The sequence below is a fragment of the Amphiura filiformis genome, chromosome 17 (genome assembly GCF_039555335.1).
Source record: "Amphiura filiformis chromosome 17, Afil_fr2py, whole genome shotgun sequence".
NCBI classification, from domain to species: Eukaryota; Metazoa; Echinodermata; class Ophiuroidea; order Amphilepidida; family Amphiuridae; genus Amphiura; species Amphiura filiformis.
This window is the reverse complement of record NC_092644.1, coordinates 32,506,483-32,521,561: the sequence shown is the minus strand read 5'-3', so window position 1 is coordinate 32,521,561 and position 15,079 is coordinate 32,506,483. Positions and strand designations below refer to the sequence as shown.

At 35.4% G+C, this 15,079-nt stretch overlaps 1 protein-coding gene across 1 annotated transcript in view; it reads left to right on the top strand.

The window, feature by feature from the left end:
- The window catches only part of LOC140137646 (uncharacterized), a 34,738-nt gene that overhangs the window by 4,553 nt on the left and 15,106 nt on the right, over positions 1-15,079 (top strand). The gene's annotated exons all lie outside the window — the stretch shown is intronic.

The following is a 15,079-nucleotide window of genomic DNA, read 5'->3' as shown; positions in this document are numbered from 1 at the left end:
CCACTTTCATCTCCGATGCATTTTTAAGATGTATGTTTGTACAGTGTAGGCCAATTTTGGTCGGGAGGGGGGGAGGGTACTTGCAAATGACCATACGGGAGATGTGCTGCAAAGCACTGATTTTTGGCCTTTAGGTATATCAATGACCCTTTTTGTAGGCTAATTTTGGTGTATGGATGGGTCCTTTTTTCAACTTGAATTTTCTGAATTCTTAAATCACAATTTTGCCTCAATCTAGGCAAAATTTGGGTTAAATTTGGCCGAAAATATTGACTTGGTCTGGGCTTTTAGTACGGTATCTAAATTTCTTGAAAATGGGTAAACTTTCAAATCCCCCCTCCCCCTCCGATTTTGGTCTAAACTGCTAGACCAAAGTTTAATAACATCAAAATCGGATATGGAACCAAAATGAAGTGAAATGCATGATGGGTAGGTTTCAAATCAACCTCAAATTTGGAGGACTCAAGTGCTTTCCATTGTGGTATTGTATTGTTGTATAGATTTCTTACCTGGGAGAGTTTACTTTCCTGAGATTTGGAGGACACTCAGCTCAGGCTTACTGGCTATGATGTAGAGCATTTAGAGATTCAATGCTTGAACTTTGCGGGCAACATTTGAAGATAGTCCTTCAGCCCCCCCTCCCATAATTCTAGATAAAGTAAAAAAAAACCTGGGATCAGATATCAGAAAATATGACCGTTTTTCTTGCCAAATTTTACTTTGAGGGGGAACCCCCACTCAGGCACCCCTATAACACTAACAGGTCATCAACAAAATTTTTTTTTTCCAGGACACAATGTTGAAAATCTTCCAGAGCCACTATTTTCCTTTCCTACAGAAACCAATGGGGCAACAAAGTCCCCCCCCCACACACACACACACACAATTTTTGCTTTATTTCCAGCCCTACATACGTATAATAGAGACTCATTGACTGACTGTGATTTGGGATATTTGACAACCTTTGCTGTAGAGGCAACTGATTTCAAAATATAAAATTGAATAAAACATTGGGTTTCGGTAACAGTACTAGATTCATTCCCAGGATTCTTTATCCCCTTTTGTAAGAAAGAGATCTGGCCTATCTCTTGATTCTCTTTCTTGGGTGATATTGGTTTTTGGCAATCAAAATGGCATGTATAATATCTCTATTAACACCTAGGTTTCATTATCATTGAGGTATAGGACTTTTTATTTTTTCGGAGAAGAGCAGGTAGGGCAACTACTTGATTATATTTCTACATGTTCATACTACATACTCTGAAAATTTTAGAAAATTCAGACGAGTCCGTTTTTTTTTTTAAATCACATTTTTGTTCCTAAAATGGGGGTTATAGCGCCCTCAACGGGCACTCTCTCCGTAGGGCTACATGTAAAGACCAGTTATAGACAAATGGCCCTAAAATAAAACGGACTCGTGCGAATTTCCTCAAATTTTGCATATGATGTAGAATTGTAGATTTAACATCTGGAATGTAATGCAAGTGATGTTGTTGCTGCTCTTCTAAATTCATTTTTAAAATGTCCGCCCCAGACCAAGGTGATTCTCTAGGGTAGCAAAGCAGGCAGTCACTCCTGGTGCTATTGTTAGAAGTGACAGACCCCTGCAGTAAATCCAATGGCACCTACAGGATTTTAAAAATGGGGGGGTGGGGGGCAGGGGTCTCAATTCCACAAACTGTTCAAAAATGAAAGATTTTCCCCAGGGCCCAACTGGGCACGTTCTCTCTGACTGGCTGACAAAAGTAGTTTGAGTGGATTCATGCTTTGCACGCCATTCAAGGGCATCCCATGATCAGAGCCATGCATGCTCCATATTCATACATTACATGTATGTAGGCCTACTCTTCACAATCAGAGGAACTTAGACCCTGTTCACATTAGAAAATTTCTTCATTCGACGAAGATAAGTTAATCTTGATTAACTAATTAAGCATGCGTACACATTACACTGAACGAAGACCGAATAAAGACATTGCTCTGTACACATTTAATGAAAATTAACGAAGCTCGAACGAAGCTATTAACGCCCGGCTATAGTAAAACCGGCGAAGGTCCCTTGTCATAATGTTCACTTTCCTTCGTTGAACGAAGCGAGCGTACACATTACAAAATTAGCTTCGTCGAACAAAGTATTCCTTCGTCGAAACAACCTTTTTAGCTTTGTTGAACGAAGCAATTTTAATCTTCGTCGAAGGAAGAAAAGTGCGTACACATTAGGAAAAAACGATTTTTAATCTTCGTTCGAGGTTCTTCGAAAGAAGAAAATTTCCTAATGTGAACAGGGTCTTAGTCAGTTCTACAGGCCAGCGTTGCAGTGTAGAAAGATCGATGTACTTTCAAAAATGTAGTGACAATTTTTAAATAACTCATTTTGATTGATCATTTGTATCATGTCAGGAAGAAAAGATCCCTACAATACATGTACATACTTCCTATACCAACTTTCTCACAAAGATAGATAGGATGATTATTCAGGTTTTTGTTGTGTTTTGAGTTGGGTTTTTAAATTTTTTATTTGCAATTTATTACAACGTAATTGTTTTAATTTTTGTCAATTTACATTGTTTAGTATTTAAAAAAAATATTCAAAACATCATTTCGGCCTTTATTTTTTATAAGTACAAAGTGTAGAGGAAGATAGTTGTGTGTATGTTTATGGTCAGTCAAAACAACATTTGATTAGAAAAGTTTGTTCAAGTTTAGGCCAACAACTAATACACAGGATTTTTAAGTCATTGCAAATTTACATAGGTGGCCTAGGTCTATATAATTTGTTTGATTCTGCAGTGAAGAATGTATTTGTGTACTTCATATATGACTCACAATCCAAATTGTTTTGTTGCCTGATGTGTACATGGTGTATAACAGAAACAGCTCTTGGGGAAATGGGACGATGATGGACGCTGAGGGACTGTCCGTGTCCGGCCCGGGGTGTCCGGAGTGGGCACTCATGTTGTACAGTACGTGCCAATGATTACCAAAAGGAGCCAATATTTTGAATCTACTGTAAAAAACAAAAAGCGCAGTGCTATTGCTCTACGCACAATGCCTAGACATTGATTGATCCACAAGCCTCAGCACACTTTACAGGTTGATGCTGACCACTACGGCCCCACATCATTCCATAAACCCTGAGACTTGTGTTGGTTTACTAGTCTCAGACAAACCATAAACAATAACACGTACAGGGATTCCATGATTTTACAACTTGTCACTGGAAGACCCAAGAGTTTATCACTAAAAAGCAAGGACCCCATGTTTTTCAAATATTTGTCACTGAAAGGCCCCATTTTCCCCTAAGAACCACCACTCAATCACTGAACTCTAATTTCTTACAGGTTTATTACTCAAAACAATAACATTTTGTGGGATATTACATACAATTATAGAGCAGGGACAGCCATTTGAAATTTTCAGGAGAGCATTAAATAGCTCTTCTGGGGCCATCCAGGAGAGCTGTTTGGAGCATTTACAATAGATTGTAAGGACAGAATGTTTCACTAAGGAGAGCTAAAAACACTCTTATTATCAGATTTAAAGAGAGCAGGAGAGCAATTGCTCTTGCTCTCCTCAAAAGGCAGGAAAGAGGCTCAATTTTTGCACCCACTTTTAATATTCACTGAAAAATAGACCTTTGTTTTAAGAGTCTGTCACAAAAGACATGTCTGTCAACAGAAAGACCCCTATTTTAGAAGTGCAAGAGATACATACATAAGTGCAAAAATTATATTCACTACAGCTCAACTTACCGTCCTTTTCCTAACCAGACAGTCCATGCCAAAATTGTTACTACACCTTTACATTTCATCAAATCTCTTTTTGATGTCTGTCATTTTGAACATCACACTTGAAAGATGTATGCTATGTAGAAACTTTATTTTGCAATTTCATAATTTGCATATTATTAGCATATTTGCAAGAAAAAACATGAAAATCAATAAATACCTATATTTTTCACAATTTCAATATTTTATTAGAAATTAAGCATGTAGGCCGTTTGTTATGACTTGATGAATGAAGCTGTTAAACAGATTTTGATATTTTTGCTCATTTTTCCTTTTTGCCCCAAAATGTGTAAAAATCAAAAAAATTTGGATGACCTATATTTTCTTTGAATATTTATCAAATTTCTTAATTTAGGTATAATACAGTGCAGAAAAAGATGTCAAAAAAATCTGTTAAACAGATTTCCAATAAATTGTTCCATTTTCCATTTTGGGTTAAATACTCAATTTTCATGCGCTGGATATTTGAAACATAAAATGAAAACATGTCCATTGCACTTTTTCCTCGAGATGTACTATAATATCAAGGTTACGGATATATTATAATCCCTTCTTATCTTCACTGATCCATCAGATACCTATTGTTATGAATGATCAATGAAAAGGTTCAGAACTGGGCTACTAATGGTCTGTCAAGTATCTATAGTTATTTTCATGACTGTGTCAACTCAAAAATCATGCAAGGTCGAATGTAGGAAAAGTATGATCAGTTGAGCTGTACAAATTGCTATTTCATTGAAGTTTTATTCGCTGTGATGTAATAATCGGATTAACTACCATGGCAATAGACAGCCCTCGAATTAACCCACGGCACCCATGGCATTTTGCCGTGGGTGCCCATCCCCACTGCCGTAATGCCCTCAAAATATGTCCTTTACCCAAGGCAGTCACTTGCCGTGCCCTCTAATGACGTTGCCGTCGGTGCCCCAGCCCTGCCCCTTCATTATAAAAATCATCTATCAATGTTTGTGTGTGTTTTCATCACTTTTGAGAAATTGCCTTGGTGCCCTTCTCAAATTTTCAACAGTTGCCATGATGCCCTCTTGAAATATTACAAACTGCTGTGCTGCCTTGCCTTTTCTGTGAAAATCCAAGGCAATTTTCAACTTGCCATAAAAAAGTTGCCGTGCCCCTTCAGATCCTTAATTCGAGGGCTGGCAATAGATGAGTACAATTTTTGAATAGATCGCTCTGCACTACAATATTCATGTGGTACCCTATCATCCCTATGCATGAACCATACATGTAGATGTCAAAGAAATGCTGATCACTGGCACTCGCACCTGTAAGATACATTGTAAGTACATTGTATCTTTGAAAAGAGTGGTGGTATTGTATTCAATCTATGATTCCGGACATACACAGGTCATGAGTTCAACTTGCTTGTACATGTATGCAGTGCAGGGTGATCTATTCAAAAATTGTATTCATCTATTGCTATGGTAGTTAATCCGATTATTATGTCACTTCCACAGCGAATACTCATAATCAGTACTCTCTCTTGATTTATAATGCTTCCAATATGTGACCATCCACCACAACTGAGCCCGGATGTCACCAGTGCCACTATTGAGATATACTCAATTGAACTTTACAATAAACAATAGGAAACAAAGGATTTATTGACTGTTTTATTGATTTTTCACTACTTAAATGTCAAGTACTATAGACATAATATATACCGGTACATCATTTTAAAGCTAATTTCAAGCAGAATAATTTGGTTGAATATCTCAAAAAAGATGATTGGCGACTTCAGGGCTCAGTTGTGCTGGATGGTCACATATTGTATTTTTGATATGATGGGTCACATACATTGTACATTACAACACATGTATGTTACCCATTGTCCAATAAACATTTGATGAAGGTCAGGTATTGATTTTTGAAAACGATCCAGAGAAATTGAAAACAAGTTATTTATCAATAATTAATGAGGAAATAATTTCCTATGGATCTGCTTATTTGTCCAATTTGATTAATGACAAGATAGGGATTTCATTCTCTCCCAGCGTACAGGGTCAAAAAATGCCTTTGACCAGAGGGTCATTCACCTCCACCTACATGATCAGGGTTTGGAATTGTGACCTAACATATGTACAATATTAAGTAGTAGATAAAGGGTGAGAAACAGACCATTACCATAGATAATCGGTGTCTTGTTGAGGTATGGTGAGCATGTTAGTCGCTCGAAGGCGAGACCCGAAGGGTCGAGCCTTCCAGCTTACTAACATGCTGGTCTGTTTTGAACCGTTTATCTTACATATCTGATGAGCCAAAATAAACGAATTTATTGTTATGGTTTATTCATTTTCCAAAAGACAAACTGGAAAAGCTGATATGATTATCTTGTGTAAGTTTAGGGTTTTCCAAAAATAAAACACACCGAGACAGTGTAATATTCTTCCCGTGTGTCCTGCGTTTGAGTCTACGAGTCTTATCTAGTGTCAATTGAAAGTGATTTAATCAAATCAATACAGCACTGATTTTAACCGGAGATTCTATTCAATTCACTTGTGGTCATGTCCCACTCGATTATACATATTCGTAATATTAATAATGAATATGTAAATAGTTCAAAGGTCAAAGTGGGTGTGTTTTACCTAGACATGGCGGTAACTCATTTAACACCATAGAATTTATATTTATCTTTAATATGGTCATTTTCACGGTAAAGGGTGTAACTTGTGATTTTTAGGGTCAAAATTTCAAACCACTTAAATATGTTTCTGTTTACTGAAATCATGCATAGAAGCAACTTAAATTCAAGTAAAATAATGTTTCAAGGCTTAAACCTTTTTATTTCTAATAAAAAAAATTGACATTTGCATAACATTTTGGTTAAAATCTAAGAAAAAGTGTATTTTACATAACCTCAGAAAATTTTGACATGAAAGCTGGAATACATGTGAAATTCCATTCCAAAGTAAGTCAACAGATATAAGTTAAATTTTATACCATGTTTTGCTATGTTTGTAATTGCAGTTTTGAAAATTTTTAACATCAAGTGTCATTTACAATGGAAATTTCCAAACCTTAAACATATTTTTTAAGTTTTAATTGGGTTCCTAAAATAATTTGAATGTCTAACTTAATGTACAAATACTACTTGATGAAAGGAACCTCCCAGCCAAGTTTCACAGAAATTGGAGATATTTTTTAGAATTGGCAATTCAAGCGATTTGTGTTTCGGAGGCTTCAGTTAACAACACAGGTGATCATAAAAGTAAAATATTTAGCTAACTACTACAAGTTGACATAAAAAAATAGGTGAAAAATATCACAATTACCAATTTTCATGCTTTGCTTCTAAGTATTGAATTTCAGTTGTGACAAAAATTAAATTATCACAGCAAGTCATTTTTTTTTTTTTTTTGGCTTCATGTTAACAATTGTTAAACATTGCAGAAGTAGTTTTTTGAAAACAACAGTGTTGGGATCATCTAAGCTGTTATTTTCTTGTGTGTATTGAATCAATGATTCTATGCGGCAGATATTGTAGATTTATCACACATTAATTTTTTCACCCATTTGTTAAGTATGGTGTTTTTTGCATGTGAAGCCTCCGAAACAGGCTTTTTAAGGTATCAGTATATTTTTCAAACATTAACCATAATGTCAATTTTTTTTAAATTTATGACATTCTGCACATATCAAGTAATAATTACAATGCAGATATCATTATGAAACACACCAATTTAGATATGCATAGATGATAATTAAGTTTACTGTTGTTTCGGAGGCTTCATTTGTTTCGGAGGCTTCAATTGTTAACGGAAAGTTTGTATTGGGTCCCATTTTCAAACGGTGATATATATCTCCACGATTTAAAAACATGTGACTTGAGGATCTACTTTGCTACATTTTGATAAATAGATTGGATGAGCTCTTTTATTTATATTTGCACAAGCTTGCTGAACAGTTTGTTTCGAGGCTTCAAAAAGTTAACGGAAAAACGGCTATTTGAAGTCAAGATTTTATAAAAATTTTAAAAGCTTGCAAATCGGCTAATTTTTGTTACCCATTTCAAGTTAAGATAACAACTGTTATAAATCAAGAAGAAGTGAAGAAATAACCAAGAATTATGAACCAAAGCTACACCCACAAAGTTTGTTAACAATTGTTAACGGAAAATGAAGCCTCAAACGACAAATATCGAAGTCCGGTTCTCAAAAATACAAGGCCGTTCACAATTAAATCTAATGTGGCAGTGTTTACTGAACATATGACTGTACTTTCAGGATAAGAAAAATTATCCATGAACTAACTGAAGAAAACACAGGGTTTTACAAAAATGTTACTGTTTTTTATAGTTTTTCAAAATGGCAATATTAAGTACATTTAAGCCTGCTAAAACTGAGCGCAGTAACTCCCAAAGCTGATTATGCTACCCAAGGTAGCTGCTAACTAGATGACTTATGTGGCCAAAAATTATGGAATTCTGTGGCTTTATTAGAACACTACGGATTAAAATGTTAAAAATCCAAAGTTACACCCTTTACCGTGAAAATGACCATATACTTATAGAACAAATGTCCTGAACCAAATCAACGCATATTCCTGGGTACCTTCCTCGACCTTTATTGGTTGGGGTTAGGCCGCAGATTGTTGTAGTTTTTCTACATCTAGTCTTGTGGCCTGTAATGTACTGCATTTTAGGTGCAAAATATCCTTGGTTGAACTTAATTTGTAAGACCTCATGGCTCTTGTTTTGATACCTACTTTGTCGGAATCTGCGTTAGTTGGGGGAGGGGGGACAAAGGTAGATTGACATCCTCGTCCTAATTATACAGGCTTTAAGACATAATACAAACTAATTTGCATTATTCAATAAAGGTGTTCTTGGTTGCATTCAATACACACAAGTATTGTTTACCATCTTCATTTAAATCTAATATGCATAAACTTGCATAATAATTTATGCTGATCGTGTAAAATATATTAAACTTTGATGCATTGTAAGTTTGTTGAAATGTCCAAAAAGTCAAATAATGTGGCCAGTGTTTCTAAATATGAACATGTACTTCTCTTGTTCAAAATTTATTGACCTGACCAAGATTATCTTGACCTGACCAAGATTATCTTGACCTGTCCAGATTATCTTGACCTGTCCAGATTATCTTGACCTGTCCACATTACTTGATATAATCGACAGTTGACCAGACTTTGAACAAAAGAAATACAATAGATAATGGAACAAAAGAAGAGGGCTAGACGTATATTGTGGGATAGTAAAATCCGGGGTTAGGGAGGTGAGACTATAGGAGTGGGGAATGCATGCAAGTTAAATCAGAGATCCTGACCTATTTAGACCACTTGACATCATTGTTTATCAATAAAGGGGAGGGACTGGTCTATCGGTATGCTTGAACAAACTGTTGCACTGTTCAATGGCTTTCTTGTACTATATATGAAAGTGCGGTGGGCGATTTAAAATGCACGTGCCCTGAGCAAACTACAATGCGTACGCACACTGTTTTTCCATTCTCTCTCTCTCTCTCTCTAGGTGCCATGTCCTAGGATGTTGGCGATCATGTCATGCCACAATTCTCTGTTATAGGCCATCTCCAGAAGCTCTTTTTCCATTAAAAACTTTATATTTTTATGTATTGATCAAAAACACAGAATTGTCCAATTACCGTACATTTTGTGTATCAGAGGCTTCCATTTAATGTATGTTTTTGGACATTTAGCATTTTATTGTTATAGTTATACCCAAGTATCCAAAAGTCAAAATAAATTTAAAATTTACTAATAATAAGCTAGTGAGGACTCTGATATGTCAAACTCATATATCTCATCTGACACATGAAAATATGACTGGCATTCAGAGTAAAAGAAAGCATCAAAAGAGTGACATACAGTTGCCATCATCACCTGTCCAATGTGGAGCTGGAAAAACAAAAGAAGATAATGAAAGCTCTGTAACCATGGTAACAGTTGTAGTCAAATTGATTTAAAGACCCACTAGCCATATGATAGGGCCACATATGATAGCCTCATGGGTAACACTTTGTCGCATGGGAAAGCAACCACATAATATTTACATGTATTTTGAATTGATTGCCCCACCCCCAAAAAAAAAAACACAATCCAAAACACTTTAGAAGAGGCAGAAAAAAATTGCCATCCAAATTAACACATTTTGTTTTTTAAATGTACAAATTATTTCATCCAAAGACTTTTGTACCAGAAAAGCTTATGTCCCGATATTTTAAGCTAGTGCTCCCCAGGTCTGTACGCTTTTTAAGCAATTTCATCAAGTTCTCTTGAGGTATCCGGCCAGAAAACACTCTTGATCATTAGGCCAAAAATAAAAAAAAGGTTTGTTTGTCCATAGAGGCTTATGAAACAGTTGGGTCGGTAGGTGACCGTAGGTCGGTTTTTTTTTGATTTTTAATTTTTTTACAGATAATTGCACTTGAAACTGACAATTTGAAGTAAAAACACACAGCACTTTACTGGTTAACTCTTGAGATGGTTCTGCATGTTATACTGTTCATTTTCTTTACATTTTCTTTCTTTAAATTTATACTAACCACTGTTTTACTAGCACATTCAATGTAAATTAAAAAAAAAGAAAAAAAGACACGGTCGGTCGGACGTGGACAAACAAACAATTTTTTTTTGGCCTTAAGCTACTACAAAAAGGATGTAACATGGACGTAACACAATTTGCACAGCGTTTCATTGTCAACAAATTCGGTGTCTCCTTCCCGCTGATCAGCTACGTGTTCAAATGGTATCCCAGAGAAACATAAACACAAATGCAATTTAACCTAATAGATGCTTTTAACACAAAGAAATTTAATCTTCTTGATGAAGTGAATTCACATGCATGAAGGCTTTGGTAATTAGCATTGAGGGTTTCAGTCTCTGATTGAGTCATGCAATAAAAGATGTAAAAGAGGAAAGTGTAGGTTTGTTGAGGCCAGTAATTGCTAATGCACTATCAGTGGCACACTTTATTTTCACAATCAATAAATACTTTGTATACTGTATATTTTTAAAGGAATTGTCCAACAATACATGCATAATAAAAATTCCCTTTAAAAGGGAAGGCCAGCGTCAATGCAGAAGAGGTCTTGTAAATAGTTTGGGTCACCGTGAAAGGCATTTTTAGGATCACGCTTACATCCATGTTACATGACAGTTCACCAAACCATCAATGGTGAGAACATGCACACTGAAACAGCAAAACACATTAACTCCTATAACTCCTGTCAACTCTTAAAATTCATTACTCCAAATTGTTCTGTATTTTTGTCTTTACTGCTTTTTACCCATGCTTATTATAAAAATCAAGAAATACACTGCAGTTGTTAGTTAATTCGCTATGTTAACTCAACTTACATGCACATTTTATTTTAAAATAATTTTATATTATTTCATGCAATGTATAGTTTACTATAAAGTAGATAGTGGCAAGCACATGATAAAGGACTGATCATTCACTACAATCTTCACTTTTAAACTGTATTTTTTAATGTGTTGATTGTTAGTCCGAAACTCCTGCAAAGCTATGGACATGGCATCTTACCTACTCCATTCTGTAGTCTGCATTGTGTGTTTTCTCAGTCTTCAATCATTTTGTTGAATGTAATTTTATGAATCAAATAAAAAAGATAGAAATTGGCCTCACTTTAGTTATGTGTCATTTTACAGTATGTCCCCTTTCCCCACCTATTATGATGCTGGGGGAAAGGGCTCACTTCAATTATAAAATGGATACATGTGTAGGCTGACGCTGTAAAGGGCAAAATAATGGGTCATTGGGTGAAACCTGGGGTGAGAAAATGATGTTTGGCATTCAATGGAGGAGCAAAATGTACAAAATATATAGGGTCATTGGGTGAGAGACAGAGCGTTTGGACCTAAATTAGGGGGTCATTGGGTGAGAATACATTATGACCATTTTTTAAATGGGATCTTTGCCGGGGATCTTTGGGTGAGAGCCAAAAGATGTCTCAAACATTGAATTTGTACTAATGTAATTCTACATGTTGTACGGTTTCAAATGGCTTTGTTATTTCAAAATAAGTAACAAACTCAGTGAAAATGAAAGTTACATGTAGGGCTACTGTTCAAATTGAAAATAGGGGTCTTTGGGTGGCAGATGGAATGGATAAATATTGGGGTCGTTGGGTGACAGCATTTAGCTAAAATGAACATGTATGAGGAAACTCGGAAACTAAACATGTAAATATATAGACCTGTAGGGAAACTGAACTATAAACAAGTTCATGTTCATTGATGATGCTACATATGTACACCCAGTGAAGGCACCTGTAGTCTGTTCACCCCCAGGGGCATTTGACAGTATTATTGCTGGACAATAATTGCTTTGTATTCGTTTATTTGCTGAGCTTAAAAACCATGTTTTTGGAGGCACAATTAAAGCGTGTGGTTTCCACTGCACTTTTTGGTTGGTTGAACTACCCAGTGAACCCAATAGAAAAGAATTTGAACATTCAGTTACAGGTGTATTTTTCTTTTTCAAATTTTGTTACGGACCTAATTAACAATATGAAAGGACAAATTTGCTTTTAATTATTATTCCTGTGAGAGCTATGTTCCATTAATTCAATACAGTTTTCTCAAAAACACAAAGCCTCATACGTGTCCATTTGGTCAAAAATTAGATTGGTGTCAAAACCTCTTTTTAGTAACACAGAGCCCCATCTCCATAACACACAGTGAGTCAGCATAACAAGCTGTCATCGTGAAGTTATATAGTACCAGTATGACCAATTGTCAATCATATTTTTCTCAAAATGAAAATGGAAATAGAGCCATGTGTTTTTGAGCCCTCGGATGTAAAAGAAGTAATTTAAGATGGTTCTCAACAAAGGCAATCCCAGCCTCAGGCCTCATATACATGTACTTGACCATCTGATATAAAATGACACTTCCTGGCCGGCCAGCAGTGATGCTAATTTACATGAGTCATCCGATGAAATTTGTTGAACTTCATATTTTTTAATATTTCCAAATTTGAATTTGAATATCCCACTGAAATTGCAGTGAGTGGACCTGCCATCTTCTAATAATTTGATGATTAAAATTGATTTTATATTTATTCTTGATACAGATTTGTGATGGCAATTATTAAAAAAGAATAACCTTATGAAATATTTTGTGCATCTGCGCCAAAGTAATATTTTATGTAAGATGTAGCAAAATAAGAAGGTGCAGTCCAACTCCCTTACTCCCTTTTCTCTTTGATATAGATCTCTATAATTATCTGGATGTGTGAATCTTCATAGAAAATCATAAATGCTATGAGAGCTTGATTTCTCCAAAAGACCCCCTTTTACAGGTACGCCGTCAGTTCCCAAAGACCCACCACCTCAAAATTCCGGGGGAGCATACCCACCAAAATGTTTTGATGTGGCCCCCCGGATTTTGAATTAGTCCATAACTATGTGGCATGATGTACTCAAATACCATCTTTCTGTTTACCCCATTTTGAGTATCCTTTTGCTGTCTCGATATTAGCACTTCAGACATCTAATGCAGAATTACATAATTGTAATTCAATTTACCCCAATTTTTCACTTATTGGACCAATTTTTGGTCGCATCATGGACTGAATATTTATCTATCTTATCTACCACATTCGAAGTTGGAAGTTTCTGACAGGATGCAAAAAATGGGAAATCAAGCTCTTTCCTGAGAAGTCACCTTTTAGAGGGAAATTTGGCTAAAAGAAAATATATGAAAAAGTGTATGAGAAATGTTTCTATAAAATTTGTCTTGCTTCCTGAAGTTCCTGGGAATTTTTCCAGGTCTGGTGTCTGCATTTGATTATAATACTACATGTGTACACAGTACAAAGACTACAAGCTACTGGAAACTGCATGAAATTTGGTTGCATATTGTTGTTTCACTTTCAGAGATGTCTTAAACAATAGAAATTTAAACCATAGAAATGGCATATATTGTTTCAGCTTTATTTCAAATCAAAATTGATTTTCACAACATCCAACTTGTGCTTGATGACACCCGCAATATAATAGACCCTGTTCACATTAGGAAATTTTCTTCCTTTGACGAAGATTAAAATTGCTTCGTTCAACAAAGCTGTAAAGGTTTTTTGACGAATGAATACCTCGTTCGACGAAGCTAATTTTGTAATGTGTACGCTCGCTTCGTTCAACGAAGGAAAGTGATCATGTGACAAGTGACCTTCGCCGGTTTTAATAATAGCCGGGCGTTAATAGTTTTGTTTGAGCTTCGTTAATTTTCATGAAATGTGTATACTATACAGTGCAATGTCTTCGTTCGGTCTTCGTTCAGCGTAATGTGTACGCAAGCTTAATTAGTTAATCAAGATTAAATTATCTTCGTCGAATGAAGAAATTTTCTAATGTGAACAGGGTCAAAGTTATGTGACTTGGTGGTTTACAGTGTGAACTTTTTATCATAATATTCTTCGATGAATGGTCAAAACATGAAACAACCAAAATAATATATTAATTTATGCATTTCATGTACATATATATGAATCATCAGGGCTTCCAGGGAGACCAGTACTTTTGTATTGATGGAATTTTCCTGAATAAATATTTTTTCCCAATTTGTGTAATAAAATGTCACATTTCATCAAAATGGAATGTGAAAATCAATATTATAATCTATTGTCTATCATATGAATAGTGTAATAGAAAAAAATGACTAAAATTTTAACTCCTTGTGTCAAATTTGTCATCTAATTTGACAACAGTTTTAGCGGGGAATGCCGTTCGATATGTGCAAGAGTTGTATTTGCTTGTCCAGTTGGAAATAATATCCATTGGAATGAGGTTCATTTAGTGGATCAATTTTTAATGAATATTGAGAAACAATGGGTATGGAATTCAAAATGTGTGTTATGTGCAGACACTTGGTATATATTTCACCATTGTTTTATCTTGCAGCTGAGGCATTTGTTTGATTGTGATGGGTTTATGGGACTAGTGACCTTTTCCACACAAAAACGTTCTTATCAAATTTTCAAGACAAATTAATAATAATAATAATTAGAATACCCAGTATTAGAATTGATTTGAAATTACTTTTTAAGATTTAGATCAATTTTGGCCTCTTATATACATTTCATGGACCATGGTTCCATTTTTTGAAGAGCTGAAGAGCTGCAAAAAGTATAAACTTCAATTCATAATCATGATAATGTTGTGTTATAAACATGGACGTATAATAGAGCACGAAGTGCGATGGACTTGCAACTCCGTTCGTCGATGTGAGGTCAGCGATCGTCACGCTTGTGGACGTAGATGGCAGCAGCATTT